This window comes from Canis lupus, chromosome 22 (assembly GCF_048164855.1).
Source record: "Canis lupus baileyi chromosome 22, mCanLup2.hap1, whole genome shotgun sequence".
Taxonomy (NCBI): Eukaryota; Metazoa; Chordata; class Mammalia; order Carnivora; family Canidae; genus Canis; species Canis lupus.
Genome location: NC_132859.1, coordinates 2,359,270 through 2,376,370, shown reverse-complemented (window position 1 = coordinate 2,376,370; position 17,101 = coordinate 2,359,270). Strand labels below are relative to the sequence as shown.

General features: G+C 39.5%; 1 long non-coding RNA gene across 25 annotated transcripts in view; it reads right to left on the bottom strand.

Moving 5' to 3' along the window:
* Window positions 1–17,101, bottom strand: part of LOC140613785 (uncharacterized) — a 99,614-nt gene that overhangs the window by 46,996 nt on the left and 35,517 nt on the right. For 22 of the 25 annotated variants that reach the window (XR_012014655.1, XR_012014648.1, XR_012014662.1 and 19 more), the window contains one exon: window positions 11,141–11,303. This is a non-coding gene — a long non-coding RNA (uncharacterized lncRNA). Of the gene's footprint in view, window positions 1–11,140; window positions 11,304–14,939; window positions 15,050–15,160; window positions 15,294–17,101 lie in introns of all 25 variants that reach the window. The other 3 variants (XR_012014652.1, XR_012014651.1, XR_012014659.1) reach the window with 3 other exon arrangements.

Sequence of the window (17,101 nt, the reverse complement as noted above, 5' to 3'; positions counted from 1 at the left end):
AATATAAAATTTATTTATTTATTTATTTATTTATTTATTTATTTATTTATTTGAGACAGAGGGAGAGAGAGGGGGACCACAGAAGCATGAGCAGGGGGAGGACCAGAGCGGGAGGGAGAGGGAGGGGAAAGATCTTGAGCAGACTCTGTGGAGAGCACGGAGCCCCATGGGGGTGGGGGGCTGGATCCCAAGACCCTGAGCCAAACCAAGAGTTGGTTCCTCAACCAACTGAGCCACCTGGACACCCCAATATAAGAAATTATTAGCAATATATTTTGTATACTTTTTTTCTTTCAAACTCTTCAAAGCCTGGTGTCCCACTTGCAGCACCTCGAAGTTAGGACTGGCCATAGTTCAAGCACTCAATAGCCACATGTGGGTAGTGGCTACTGTACCAGACAGTGAAATTTTAGTCTTGAATCTCATGTTTAAAAGTGTGAACTTCAACTACAAAAATATGAACAGAGTCACTATTTAATTTCTAAGAAAACCTCTAGTATATTCCAAGCATTACAGTATTCTATTTTATTTCAAAATGTTACGGTTCTGGTTTTGGAGACAAAACCCACAAATACAGTAGATTTTCAAGATGGTATTATGTTTCTGTGGAATGGCAACACCAGTAGTCTGGAACCTAAAGTCAAGGACATCTGCTAAGTCCCCTTAAACCTTAGAATGCTTCTTTCACAATATTTTTTGGGTTATTCTTTTTTTAAAGATTTTACTTATTTATTTGACAGAGAGAGAGAGAAAGGGAGAGAGCATAAGCACGTGAAGGGCTGCACAGGGAAAGGGAGCAGCAGAGGAAGGAGCCTTACGCGGGGCTTGATCTCAGGATCTGGGGATCATGACCTGAGCTGATGGCAGACAACCAAATGAGCCACCCAGGTGCCCCTTTTGGGAGATTTTCTAGAAAATACGGAAGCTAATAATAAAACCAGTTACTATAGATAATTATGACCAACATGGTAGCTAATTGTCCTCTTGAACTTTTTTTATATATGAATGCTTTTACACAGTTGAGATTTTACTTTTTAAACTACTCTGTATTCTTAGCATTTCATAAGTACTTTTTCTATCATTAAAATATCTTTATAAACATCATTCGCAATGGCTCCCTTATACTATTTCTTTATGTGAATAAGCCATAATTTTTTTATCATTATCTTCATGTAGCATTACAATCAAATATAGAATATTTCCATCACTTTCCTTTGGTAGTTAACCCTTCTCCCACCTCCAGCACCTGGCAACTGCCTGTTTTCTATCCCTATTGTTTCGCCTTTCCAGAATGTCATATAAATGAAATTATACAGAATATAGCCTTTTGAGTCTGGCTACTTCCAATTAGCATAAAGCAATTGAGAAATTAATCCGTGTTATTGTATATGTTAGTACTTCGTTCCTTTTTTGTGGCTGAGTAGTATTCTATTGTATAAGGAATCCCACATTTTATTTATCTATATACCAGTTGAAGCACATTTGGGTTATATCCAGTTTTTCTCAATAACGAATAAAGCCACCATAAACATGTACATACAAGTATTTGAACATAAATTTTCATCTCTATTGGGTAAATACTTCAAAGTGGAATCTCTGGATTGTATGGTAAGTATATACTTAACTTCATAAGAAACTGCCAAATTATTTTCCAAAATGTCTCAACCATTTTGTATTCCCACCAAGATTGTATGAAAATTTCAGTTGTTTCCCATCTTTACTGCTCCTTTGTATTGCCAGTTTTGTTTGTTTATTTTGTTTTTTAAGTCATTGTGATAGATGTATAGTGGTAATTTATTGTGATTTTAATTTGCATTTCTCTGAAAAGTGCAAAAATAAAAAAAATGCCTAATACAATTATTCTAATGAAATTAAGAGTTTTTGTGAATTCAAATGTATTGATCTTTTTATTTTTTTCACTGTGTGGAAAATTCCTTCCCAATGAGAAATCAGAAAAAAAAAATTCAGTTATATTTTTAGGATTTTTTTTTTGAGGATTTGCTCCAAATTACCCACATTTTAAATCCATCTGGGCACATTAGTTAGTTAGTTATATGATGGTAGTATCTTTATTCACTGGGAAAAAAAATGGCCAGGCAGCTCTCTCTGTAACCTTTATTGACTAACCTATTCATTCATTTGTGAAGCCTCCCTTATTAAATAAGAGGGTCTATTCCCAGGCAATCAAATCTGTTTCATTCATCTTCCATCCATTTGACAATTACTTGTTAAGTACTTAACTATGTGCCAGGCACTATTCTAGATTCTGGGAATTCAATGGCCAACTAAAAATACGGGCCTCAAACTCTCAGAGCTTATATTCTAGTTGGGGGAGATAATAATAATTAAATAAATTAATAATTGTATAATATTTTAGGTATTGGTAAAAGCCAAGAAGGAAAGTAAAGCAGGGTAAGGGGCATGTAATGATGAGCAAGTGCTACTTTGAGTAGGTTGGTAAGATGAACCTCTCTGAGGAAGAAATATCCAAGACATAAATGTATTAAGGTTGTGGAACAAGAAGATACCTAGAAGAGGAGCATTCCAGTCAGTCACCTGAAAATGCAAAGACTTTGTTATGGGAATGAGCTTGACATATTGGGGAAACATCAAGGAGGCCGTTGTGGATGAAACTAACTGATAGTGAAGGGAGTGGAGAGGAGGTGAGAAGGCCATTTAAAGGCCACAGGTCACAGAGATCCTTGTAGACAATTTATATTCTAAATCAGATGAAAGCTATTGGAAGATTCTGAGCGGAAGGCTGATGTGATCTGATTGGCATTTTACAAATACCACTCTGGCTACTGTGTAGACAATTGTTTAATACATTGTTCTTTTTTAATAGTTTTTTTTTTTAAAGAGATCTTAATTATTTATTCATGATAGAGAGAGAGAGGCACAGACACAGGCAGAGGGAGAAGCAGGCTCCGTGCAGGGAGCCCGACGTGGGACTCGATCCCGGGACTCCAGGATCACGCCGTGGGCCTAAGGCAGGCGCTAAACCGCTGAGCCACCCAGGGATCCCCATTTAATACATCTAATTTAAATAAAAATGCTTCTACGAAAAGAAAAATAAGTAAATAGAAGAAATATATTTGGATATAGAAAAAAAAAACAATGGTGAAGGTGGTATTTTAATACCCATAGTGTGGGAAACACTGGCTTTCCTGGTTATTACTAGTATCTAGGCAACTGTACATTCCTGCAGGATTCTCTGATGATTAGCTATTTTCCTAAATTTTTTTTTTATAATACTAAGCATTCTCCCACCGATTCTTCAATGAGGTTTCTCTGCTCCCTGGTAATCAAGCCTGGGCACAGGGTTTCATAGTTTCCGAGTTATTGCACACCTATTATTTTGACAGAACTTGGAGGAACTCACCTCAGAAAAGTCTGAAGTCCTGAAGCAAATCAGGATTTGCTTGTCAATTACGTGTAAATTGTATCACTGCTGTGAACAGTAATCAAACTGTGTGTGGAGAACTGGGAACCAGGGAGGAGGACTAAAATCGCATATAAACTGTCCTGAAGGCACATTCAGGCACAACCTCCTCAGTCACAGCACCTGTTGCTCTGGAATTGGTATTATCAAAGAGCAGTTCAGCTAGCTATGGTCTGATTCCAGATGCGCTGAGAGAACCTATATGACCAGTGTATGCTTCTTGTGATTCAAGGAACAGAGTTTGAAAGATGCTTTCATCACCCAACTGCATAAAAGCAAAATTTCTTGTTTTGGAAAAATATATACCAGGCTAAAAAAATTCAAAGAGTATGATGAGCGCATACAATGAAAAGTTTAAAGAGGGGAAGTACGTACCCCTGGCTACAAATGTACTAGCATATGCTTGGAATATTTTTGGAAAGATGCACAAGAGGTTATTTACAGTGGTTGCCTCTAGGGAACTACTGGGTTCTGAAGTAAAAAAAAATAGAACTTACTTTTTACAGATTCTTTTGTACTTTTCTAAGTTTTTTTATTGAACTTTTTTATTATGTGCATACATTAAAATGTCAATTAAAACAAATTAATGAAAAACAAATACAGCTTTTGTTTTTATTATCACTGACGGGTCCTTGAAGCTCTCTCACTGCAGAGGCATGGAGCCAGGGTACCTCAATTTTAACCAGAGTGCAATATAAGTTACCTGAACCTTAGCTTCCTACCTACTGGTAGGCCAGCTGGGCCCAGAGCTCCCTTCTAGAAACAGAATTTAGCCTTTCCTGAGAAGAGGTGGGGAAAGTTCAGTTTGAATCGCAGCTGTGTGACTCATTGTGGAAAAGGAAAATTATTTAACTACTCTGAGGCTTTATTTCTTCATCTGTGAAATGGGGGAAATAATGACCAGTAGTAGACTTTTAATGACAGAGAGGGCTTTTATATGTTGAAAGGAGCACTCCCAATAATTTTTTTTTTTTAGGATTTATTTATTTAGTTTAGAGATTGTGAAGCACAAGTGATACGGGCAGAGGGAGAGGGAGAGAGAATGTCAAGCAGAGTCAGCACTGACTGGGGAGCACACTATGGGGCTCTATTTCACAACCCTGAGATCATGACCTGAACTGAAACCAAGAGTCCAGTCAGTGCTCAACTGACTGCACCACCCAGCTGCCCCCAATTACTTGCTTTTTAAAAAATATTTTATTTATTTGAGAGAGAGTGCACAGGAGGAGCAGCAGGAAGAGGGCAGAAGGAGAAGCAGGCTCCCCACCGAGCAGGGAACCCAACTCAGGACTGCATCTCAGGATCTCAGGATCATGACCTGAGCCGAAGGCAGATGCTTAGCTGACTGAGCCACCCAGGTGCCCTCAATTACTTGCTTTTTAATTAACATCCATTATGATAAAGGTTTTCATTTGTGAAGCTCTTATCTTTTAAGCTATGAAACACAATACACAGATATTTTTATATTGCATTTTATGCTACTATATATTAGATCGTATCTTTATAAATCAAATGAAATACCTTTCCCTCATTCTTTGATTACTGTTCAGTTCATAAATTTAATGAATGAGAATTGTTTAAATAATTACCTTGTATATAACTAATCAGATTCCTTTAGACATTTCAAACTACAAATACGAGTTAACTGTTATCTTATTCTCTCAAACATTTTATGATGCAGTCTTATCTCATGAAAAATCTTTGAGAGTTTAAACAATTTTCTAATAGATCTGACTTATGAATTTAATCATATTTTCTTAAGCATATAAATGTCTTTTAAAATTACATATATATAAAACAACACAATGATCTTTAAAAACCTGCTACTAAACAATTTACATGTGAATATTACTACCTTAGTACAAAAATTTTAAGTAGTTTTCTGGGATTTTGCTCACCTGCCATCATAGGTCAGCTGAGGTGACTCAGTTGAAAATCAATCAGATTTTAAGTCTGTATCTTGAGTTGTTATTCCATTTTGTTTCATAATTTTAGGTACCTATTGACTCTCACCCTGTGGCATTTTATTGATCATATGAAAGTTAAATATGATAACCATTCTTATCTAGTATTCAGAACACCAGAGGTAATCAGTTGTTCATCACAGTTTTTTCGAATTCAAAAGCAAATAGAGGCAGATTGTGAATACTGGTCATTCCTCATAACAAAACCTTAATAGACTACATTTCCCTGCCTCTTTTGCAGCTGAGTATGGCCATGTGACTACTGGCCAATTAGATGTAAGCAGAAAAAAAGATGCAACTGTGAAAATTACAGAAAGTCTCCTAAAAAAGGAAGAGGTATAGCCTTCAACTTCCCTTTCATCTTCCAGTTGCTTCAGAAGGGAAGCTCCAGCAGTCATCAAGTGCCACAGCCCAGGGATGGCAAACACACAAAGCTGTAAGGAGTTCTAGTCCTTGATGATTGTGGTGCACCATGCTACTTCTATACTGACCTGCAGATTTCTTTTAAGTGAAAGGAAGATAGCATTTTACCTTGTTTAAACTGCTATTTTTGAGGGCTCTATTACTCACAGCTGAACTTAATCCTGACACATGGCTTATATAACTTCCTGTGCCATCTTCCTCAATATCAGAACCATGCATTGAGTTTAGAAAATCAAGAATATATATATTGGATTTATGGACATAGTCTTTATTTTTTTAAAGATTTTATTTACTTATTCATGAGAGAGAGAGAGGAGAGAGAGAGAGAGAGAGAGAGAGAGAGAGAGAGAGGCAGAAGCAGGCTCTACTCAGGGAGCCCGACGTGGGACTCGATCCTGGGTCTCCAGAATCACAGCCCGGGCTGCAGGTGGCACTAAACCACTGCACCACCGGGGCTGCCCCGCACATAGTCTTTATAAAATACTTTTTAGCTGTTGCCATATAAGATTGTAGGTTGATGAGTATTAAAATTTTTCTTTTATAATATTTTACAGATGCCAATTTATCTAATTATAAGATTAAATTATTTAAAGAATATCCAAGGGCACCTGGGTGGCTAAGTCAGTTAAGTGTCTGCCTTTGGCTCAGGTTCATGATCTCAGGGTCCTGGGAATCAAGCCCTGAGTCTGGGCTTGATTGGGCTCCCTGAGCAGGGAGGAGTCTCCTTCTCCCTCTCCTTCTCCCTCTGCCCCTCCCCTTGCTCACGTGTGCATTCTCTAACTCAAATAAATAAATTAAAAAAAAATTTTTAAACGAATATCCAAAATGTCCCCAGGTAGCATTAAGGAAAAAATAAAATAACATGAATCAATGCTGCTTGCCCCATGCCAGGATCAGCATAAGAGGTTGGCTGCAGGGGTCCATGAAGCAAGCTCTGGGCCCTCAGCCCAGTTCCCTGGAGTCTAGTGGGTACCAGCCTGTCACTCCTCACCTATGGACCCTCCTAGCCTTTGGCTCAACCTCTCCTACAATAAATACTGCCAGATTGGCTTTCCTCATCTATTGTTCCCAAAGAAGCTTGGCAGAAATATCACAGAAGTTAGAGGGTTTTTTTTGTTGTTGTTGTTTTTTCATTTAGCACTTCAAATATTTGAAATTGTATAATGACTCAATTCCAGGAAACTTCAGGTATCCTGTGGCACTTGTTCAGTGAAGTGTTGAAAAAAGACCCACTCCAGGGTCTTACTGAAAGATGTGAGCAAGCCAACTTGTAGGAGGCAAGGACAAAATGTAACTTCAGAAAAGTGGTTCTTTCATTCCCTTGTGGTTTGCAGGTCTTCTCTGCCCCACTCCTACATTCTTCTCTTGAGCTCAGCCTCTCTGTGTGCTTGGCTCCACAAAAGCCCTGCCACTGGCTTCCCCATAGCAACTGGCTCACATGCTCCTCCAAATTCTATTTATGAATGTGTGTTTAATTATAAACCCTTTCAAATCCTTTGAGGGGAATATTTATTAAATGCTTATTATTAAAGCCTCTTTCTTAAACACTATCTTTTTTACATCTCGTATCTATCCTTCAAAGTAGGCTCTCTGAGACTCATTTTACAGATGAGAAAATGGAAACTCCTGGTTCCACAGCAAGTACTTATTAGAGCTGTGCATTAATTTCAAATTCATGCAATTTTTTTCTCCTGTTTCCCTCAGCCATGCCAGAGAAACTGGTTGGTTAATCGATGTCACTTGCAACCAGCAGAATGGAAGGATCACAGCCTTTGGAATCAGACATACCCGTATTTAATTCCATGTGGATATTTCTGAGCTATGTGATCACGGGCAACATATTTAAATTTGGTTCTCTCATCTGTAAAATGGAAATAATAGTAGCACCTATCTAGTGGGATTGTCAAGAGAATGTGAAAAAGAGCCTGCCACATGCTAAATACTGGATGAATAGTATTTATTCATTTATTCTTTTTTTAAAAATTCACTTTTTTGGGGAAGATTTTATTTATTTATTTATTCATGAGACACACAGAGAGAGAGAGAGAGAGAGAGAGAGAGGCAGAGACACAGGCAGAGGGAGAAGCAGGCTCCACACAGGGAGCCCAATGTGGGACTTGATCCCCGGTCTCCAGGATCACGCCCTGGGCTGAAGGCGGCGCTAAACCACCGAGCCACCCAGGGATCCCCCAAAAATTAACTTTCAAGATGATGACTAAGCATTTAGCATTTGCCAGGTCTAGAAATTCCAATTGCTTTGATTTATTATTATTTTTTTTTAAATTGAAGTTTAGTGGATATATGCTATATTACTTTCAGGTGTACAATATAGTGATTCAATAATTCTATACATTACATAATCCCCATCACAATAAATGTAGTTAACATCTGTCACCATACAACATAATTACAATATTGTTGACTATATTCCTTACGTTGTACTTTTCACCTCTGTGTGACACTTATTTATGACTGGAGGTTCATACCCCTTATTAACCATCTTCACCTATTTCACCCATCGCCTCCCACACCAGATTGTTCTCTGTATTTAAGAGTCTGTTTCTGTTTTGTTTTTTAGATTCCATGTTTAAGTGAAATCATAGGATATTTGTCTTTCTCTTTGGCTTATTTCACTTTAGGTCCATTTACATTGTCACAAATAACAAGATTTCATTCTTACAAAGCATTGCTTTGCCTCTTATATTGAGATCAGATTTAAGTGAGCAAGCAGAAGTAAGGGAATGGTTAGGAGGCAGTGGCAGTAATCCAGGGAAGAAAGGTGGCTTGGATCAGTATGGCAGCAATGAAAATGGAGAAGGGGTTGGATTCTTGACATATTTTGAAGGTCAAGACAACAGGATTTCCTGATGGATCGGATATGAGTTATGAAGAAGGGAAAGGAGTACATAAAGTAGTGAGACCGTATGGGATCACTAACAAAGTGAGCCTAGAGAAGGGAAGACGGCCAAGTTCTGAGGTAGGAAGCATACCAACTTTTCAACAAGACTTTGGAAACACTGGCCTTATATTTCATTGATGTAATACTTTCATATAAATGCTGAGATTTAATTCCTTCAGCATTCACTTGTAATTTAATCATTATGATTGTTAAATGAAACTAAGGTGTATATAAGGCTTAATCTTCCCTCACTCACTCTGTGAAATTCAACTGAGAAGATGTATTACACAAGGTCAAAGAAAAAGGCATCAGAATTGGAATCTATAATCATTCTAGTCTTAGTTCTATAGATAATGGTTTTGTGAGCAAGTCATATAAACCTCCAGTCATTGATTCCCACATCAGTGAGACTAGAATATTGAAACGGATGTTGAGTCCTCTTCCATATTAATGTTATTATTTTTGAGATGAGTCTGTACTTGGTAAGGCTTGTTTTGTTTTGTTCTTGATATAGTATAAGGAAAATAATTTTGAGCAGAGGTATCTTGAAGAGTGCTTTAATTCTCTCCCTCACACTCTTCTTGGCCTGCAAGGGAAGGAAAATGCCTGAACCAAATGCTTCAATCAAAATTGAGTTGGAACATGATGCCCGATCTTTGCAGGATTCCTTGGGGAATATACTATGTAGTTCCTGCTGAGAAAGGGAAGTTTCATTGGCCTGGCAACCTGGGGATCTCCTGTAGGTATTTCATCAGACTTTCTCCCTTAAGGAGAGTACAGGGCTGAATGAAGTCAGAAGTAGCAGCTCTTACATGTGTTGGATCATGAATCCCCTTGAGAATCTGATGCAACAGCTGCTCTATCCGGCCAAGAGGAAAAACATCATTGCCACCAAATACTAGAAATGGAAACCTTATTTTTTAATAAATGAAGAGACCGAAGATAGAAATAAAGAGACTTGAGCTTGGCCCTGCTGTTAGTAGTAAGCAGCAAATGCAGGACTAGATGTCTAGGTGTTGTCTCTTAGCCAATGTTCCTTCCATTAAATGATGTTGCCTTTTATATTTTCTCTATTTTCCTGCAAAGTTAGTTTCTTAAATGTTTGGGAGGGTGGGAGGGAGTGCATCATGTTTTGTTTTTAATTCATATTCCATAATATTCAACCATTTAAAGTGTACAATCAATGTTTTTTTTGCATATTCAGAGTTGTGCAATCATCACCACTATATAATTTTAGAACATTTTATCACTCCAAAAGGAAACCTTGTACATAATAGTGGTCATTCCCATTCCCCCACCCCCAGCCCAAGGCAGCTACTAATCTACCTTCTATCTCTGGGATTTGTCTACTCTGGGCATGTTGTTTTTTGATGACTGGCTTCTTTCACTTTAATACTGTTTTCAAAGTTCATCCATGTTACAGCATGTATCAATACTTACTTCCTTTTCATTGCCAAATAAGATCTCATTGTATCGAATGTTTGTTTACCTATTCATCAGTGGATGAACATTTGTTTTTTTCCATTTTGTGACTACTATGAATAATAATACTATGAACACTTGTGTACAAATTTTTGTGTAGACATAGGTTTCATTTCTCTTGCTACCCACCTAGGAGAATTGCTGGGTCATATGACAGCTCTATGTTTAACATTATGAGGAACTGCTAAACTATTTTCCAAAGTGATTACAACATTTTATAACACTATCGGCAATGTTACAGGTTCCAATTTCTCCACATTCTAGCCAATATTTCTTATTATCTTTTTAAAATTATAGTCATCCTAAGAGTGAAGTGTTGATATATGGGGTTAGTGGCCTACACAATGTACAGAGTAGAACTAAATAGTCAGGAGCTAAAATGGAAATTCAAAGCCAGATAATAAACTCTACCATCATTTTTTTTTCAGGTCAAGACTTAACTGAGCTTTTACTATGTGGCAGTTACTATACTAAGCATTGTCTTAGATTTCCTCCCTAACTTTGATCATACCACCACCACCAGCTACTGTTACTGGCCTATTTTATAAACGAGGAGACCAGCTAAAAGAAGTTAAGTTACTAGTGGCTGGTGGATGGCAAATCCAGGATTTAAGTATAGGGCTGTCTCCTGCTGAAGTCTTTAACCACCACACTGTACTGCTAAATATTTTATCTAGTAGATTTCCTTTTCCAAAATGAGTCTAATCAATCATTACTTTCAAAGTTTTACCCTCACCATGCATCGTCTCTAGCTCCCAGGGTATCTATAGTTATTCTCAAATTTAGTACCAGAATCACCTACTTCGATATGCTTCGTAAGTGTGTCTGACATTTACCAAACTTGGAGAACCACTGAGTCTGTTTGAATTAAATTCAACTGCAATTAACAGAAATGGTGCCATAAACAAGACAGAAGTTTATTTTTCTTACCTGTTAAGAAGCCCAGAGATAGTTGGTCACTCTAGGGTCAATATCAACCTCTGTGGATTGGGAACCAGGCTCCTTCGACCTTTGTTTCGTATGGCTTCAATTTTTTCCAAAATCATTTCACTGTCCAATTGGCTTCTGGAGCTTCAACTATTATACCTGCATTCTGACAAGCAAGAGGTGGAAGGGAAAAAAATACACACCTTTCCTTTAAGGACTGTCCAGGAATATGCATAGATCACTTCCACTTAATTTCACTGGCCAGACTTGAGACATAAGGCCACACCCTGATGCAAGGGAGGCTGGGAAAAGTAGTCTTAGATTCTGAGTGGCTATGTAGTCAATGAACTATTAGAGGTTCTCTTATGATGGAGGAATTAAGAGGGGTGAATGTTTGGGACAATTAATCTCCATCACACCCAGGAAGGAAGAAAATTTACCTAATTCCTATTTCTACTACTATTTACTACTCCTATTTTGTCCTATTTCGACAAAAGACCTTAGAGAAATTCTCTCTGTAACAGATTTTAGATTCCATAATGAAGGTGACTAAGGCAATGGCTCTTAAACTTTGCTGCACAAGGGAATCACGTAGGGGTCTTAAAAACTACTGATGCCTGGCTTCCTTGTCCAATCATTCTGATTTAATTGGTGTAGAATGGAACCTGGGCATCAGGTATTTAAAAGCTCCCATTGTGATTCTAATGTGTAGCAATGTTTGGGAACAACACTCCTAAATTTTGAGGATCTTCAACCTAAGATCCATTGAGTATGGATTTATTCCATCAATGGCCTTTCTCTGAACTCAAATGCCAGCAGTTGGACTGGTACATGTTCCTGGTATTAAGGTTAGGTATGATCAGGGTAAATCTAATGCCAGCGCTGCAAAAGACAATTCAGAGGGCATGTTCTTCTGACAATAGCCCAGTGACATTTTTATGTACAGAGGAGAACACATTTTAATTGTGGCTATATTTAAACACATGCATTATTTCTGTGTGGCATGAAAATAGCTATTCTGGTTGTGTGTGTGTGTGTGTGTGTGTGTAGCGGGACTCAGCCCTGATGGTGAATCATCCTTGAGCACAACATTTACATTTCGAACACAAGAACCTATTCAATTCAAATTCGGAGGGCCCTCTCTATTTGGCAGTATGCTTGTCATTTAGAAGCTCAAAATAGCCTTTTAGAAATCCAAACAGTTTTGAGCTAGTTGGCATCTCAAACTATTACTAGCTGTCAGATATTTTATCCATTCAAGCAGATATCGGGCAAAGGTCATATTTTCTTTGAATTGTTAATGCAAGGTCTGTCTTTTAAGTTGAGATGTGAAATGAGGAGAAGAAGAATAAAATAGAAAATTTTCAAAGAAGAAATCTAGATAGGTCATTTCATCCACCTCTTCACCTTCAGATAGAATGACATTAAAACACTGTAAGTAGATGAGAATCTATACTATTTTTATAGTTCTTAAATGACAAGATTGCACAACCCTGTTCTCATTGCACTACATTTCATTGTAACAATTTGCAGCTAGAAAATACTTCTTTGCACTGAACCCAAGAGCTCTGGCCAAGTTAATCCCATTTCCTCCTTGCTAGTCTTCAATTCAGATGGACAACAGCATTCTTCGTGAAATTTTCTCACACACTTGGAAACGATAATTAAATAAGTCTCCAGGTTTCTCTCCTCTAATCTGCATAACCTCCCTTCATATCCTCCTTTTAGTGTTCAACTGCAATCACCTTCATGGCAATCTTCTCTTAACCATGGGATTCCCAGAATTGTCTGCATTTGGAATCACCTGAGGCACTTCAGCGTCTATTCATGCTGGTGTCCCACCCCAACAGATATGATTTAACTGAAGTATATCCTGAACTTTGGAATTTTTAGAAGATTCCCAAGTAATTCAAAATTGTAGACAAGTTTGGGAATCACTATCTGAACTCACCCTCTTACCCTCACCTCCTTCCTCCTTGCTAATAGACCCTCAATAACAGTCCCAGATTAGGCATCATGATTGGCCTAAACAGTGGTTCCCAGCCCTGGGAACATTAGAATCATCTTCATAGCTTTGACAATAGGAATGCCTGGACCCCACTGATAAACTACAACAGAACATCTACCGTGGGACCCAGGGAAACTGTGCCTTTAAAAAATGCTCTCCAGGGGCAGCCTGGATGGCTCAGCGGTTTAGCACCTGCCTTCAGGCCAGGTCCCGATCCTGGAGACCCGGGACCCAGTTCCACATCAGGCTCCCCGCATGGAGCCTGCTTCTCCCTCTGCCTGTGTCTCTCCCTCTCTCTGTCTCTCTTTGTGTCTCTCATGAATAAATAAATAAAATCTTTTAAAAAAGTCAATTAAAAAATAAAGCGCTCTCCAGATATTTTTAATCCACCACCAGGTTGGAAGCCATTGGTGGAAAAATCTGATTTAAAGTGTTTTCCAGGGCACTTGGGTGGCTCAGTGGTTCAGCATCTGCCTTTGGCTCAGGTAGTGATCCCGGAGTCCTGGGATCGAGTCCCACATCAGGCTCCCCGCAGGGAGCCTGCTTCTCCCTTTGCCTATGTCTCTGCCTCTCTCTCTGTGTCTCTCATGAATAGTTTAAAATCTTTAAAAAAATAAAAAAGATAGTTGCATGACCCTGAGAGTAAATGCCTCCTTAAACTGTGCCCTAGGCACCTCATCTAGCCTCATCTAGCCTCCACTCTGATTCAGATAAAATTTAACAGCTGGTACCTGTCAAATAATCTTACACAAAACAACCGGTTAGATCAATTAAAATATTAAGTTTTTCAGTGGTTGTTCCAAGTGTCCTAAAGCCAAACAAATTTATCTAGAAATGATGCCACATGCAGCGTGATCTCAATTTGGGGTACGCATCTTGGTATCAGATGACATCAATATCCCTCTGAGTTAAAAAATAACTACCACGCTGATTGTCTCAGTCCCTGTTCACCCACATGAAAACCGGAATGTGATCCTGTGAGAAAAGAATTTAATTAGGTGAGTCAATGGGTGTCAGCTAGCACGGTGGCGGCAGAACCGAGGACTAGGATCCTCGTGCAACTACTAAGGAGTCAAGTAGCTGTTACTCGAATTAAAAGTGGAAACTAGTAGGTGTTTGTAAAAATGTGTCGAGCTTGGCTATTCCTGCTTCCCAAAGCGTTTTAGGACAAACATATGCAGCGGTCTCCCAGAAATAGAAGTGTGGGTAACTCAACCCAAAGTTGTGGTTCCTGTGTCCAGCCTGTGTTGGGTGGTGCGTCAGCAGAATGAACGGTGAAGAATCTCAGTGGGCTGACATTCTGGAGCTTCCTCAGAATGCCTTGTTCGGGTTGGCAGGGAAGTAGGGGGGCTGGCCAGGCAGACAAAGGGGAGTCTGCAGGTTGAGGCAACACCCACGGCTAGGACTAGAGCTTTAGATGGACCAGTTCCACTCCACATTTCAGGACTCTGACTTTTGCTTTCATAGGTGTAGCACTGATGGAGACAGCTGGTGGCCAGTAGCAGGAGGACAACCTCAGCCAAGGGACCTATAAAAGGGCCCTCTTGTCATACCCTACCCCTTGCTGCGGAGGTGATATTAGAGCCCTTCTCAGCTTAGTGTGGCTTGTGGGTGCTCTAGTATCAGTTCGGAAAATATTTAACAATTTGTTGTTAAAAATAATGACTACTCTTTCCGGTCTGATGTGTGCTAGACCACTCCAACTGACTCCTTTTTGCTCTGTGACTGTCTCAGATTTAGGGCAGTAGGACTCTATGACCTGTACCTTATTGCAGGGATGGGTTATGGTCCTACCTGTGAACTGAGAACTGAGTAATTGTTGTCTTAAGGCTGTTTCCCTACTTCCTTTTCTGACAGTCTTCAGGCAGGTAAGGAGGCACTCAGCAGCAACTGGCAAACTGGACCTGGATTAAATCAACACCTGAATGTGTCAGAAAGTTTGGATGGAGTCCAAAATGTGTTTGCCAGCCAGAATGACTAAGAACCCACACCTGGTGCCAGAGTGCAACACAGACCTGCCAGCGCACTTGGACAGATCTGCGGTGCTCACTGGAATCCATGGTCCTGGTACAGGAAGTCCCAGGTGACTCTGCCCCCAAAGTCACACTCCTTCAAATACAAAGGTTGGGTGTTTTTATGAGATGCATCCTGAAGTATGAAGAGAAGAAATGACATAATGTCTGGGATTTGCTTTAAGAATATTTAAATATAAGAACTTCAAAGAAAAAAAAAGAAGTGATACAAAAGGCTAGATGAAATGTGGCAAAACTGGGATTATTATTGAATCATGATATGGGGTAAATAGGGATTAATTATGCTATTTTTTCTAATTTTGTATATTTGAACACTTTCATAGTTAAATCTGTTTAAGAAGCTAAATTGATCTTTATAAACCTCATAAAGCTTGTTTGCAATGAGTCTATGCATAGCTTTGCATAATACCCACTTCTTTGAGATGACCGCAAGAAATAGGGAGCCCAACTATATGGAATCTGGATTGTCCTTTCCACCCAGTCCCAACAACCCCTCGCCTGTGCTCAGGACCCTTATTTTGCAGTAAAAAGATGGCAGGTCTGGGGCTCAAGAAATCTGGGTGCAAGTTCAGTCTGTTCATTAACAATGAGACCTTGGATAAATCGCTTGCTCTGCAGCTTCTTTCCTTCCTCTGTAAACTGGGGATGATCCTGTAATAACACCACCCTTGTGGGTTATTGGAGGATCATATGAAATCAGGTACCTTGTGAAGTGTTAAGGAAGTGTTGTCAGCACCAGCAGCATGACCTTGGATCAGATGGCCAAGTGCTCTGACCTCAGAGTCCTCAGTTATGAGGGCAGAGAGTACAACATTCCCAAGGCTGTGGGAGAACCACCCAGGAAACTTATACAGCTGGTTCTGCTTTGCAGCCTAGTTGGGGGACAGCTGAGTTAAGTAATGGCAGTAGTCCTTTCATGTTCTAGCAGTGAAATGGCTGTTGGGGGATTAGGAGTCTACTGTGCCAACTTACGTTGACAGCTAGGTACAGGTCACAGTTTGGGGGTAATTTCATGGTGATAAACAGTTAAAGAGAACCATAATATCTGCAATAATGAGGAGGAAATCTGAACTGGTCTGAGGTGAACCAAGATCTTTATAGCTAGGAGTAGGCACACAAATTAAGAGAGTGGAGGGGGTCAGCTGTTCTGCTCAAGCAGCTATTACATAAAATGACTGGTAAGGGACTTTCCTGAGCTACCTGGGAGAGCTTATAAGCAGGAGAGCAACTGCCTCAGGTGAGAGCAGCACCCATAATTTCTACAGTCTTGGGGACCTTTGGGGTGTCTAGTTTAGATAGCAGGGCCACATGTGGGAGGGTGGCCTTGTAATCCTGGCTCTAGGCCTATGCCTTCTTCACTGGTAGGCCCATGAGATTGGCTGCCCACCATGCCCATGCCCATCTAACTGGCTATCTATCTGCTTTTCTTTGCAGAATATTCCAACATTTGTGCATACTTGTTTCCAAGTTGTTTTTCCCACATTCTGATTTCAGAATTCTTGTTTGTCTCATGTGAAGAACAATCCAATTCAGTATTTGTTGACTGCTTGTTATGTTCAAGCCCTTGTGCTACTGACCTCAGATGTTATAAACGAGAGGAAAAAGGAGGTTTCTCCTTAAAGCCCCAATCTAATGTGGGGAAGGAGTAGGGACTACTAAGATAAGCACACAGGTAATCCCAATATACAAAGAATCTGGCAAGCTCCACAAGAATAGTGGGTCATGAAAAGATTTTAAGGAGAATGGTCATATTCCAAAGACTTGATGGAGAAAATTTATTAGAGATGGGTCTTGAATGGGAACTACATTTCCTAGAGGCAGAGAAGGATGGGAACAATACTTGGGGAAGAGGAGGCACAAAGGCACAGAGGTAGGAAAAGGTGGTACGTGTTTGGAGAACAGCAAGCAGTGCCATTTTGTCTG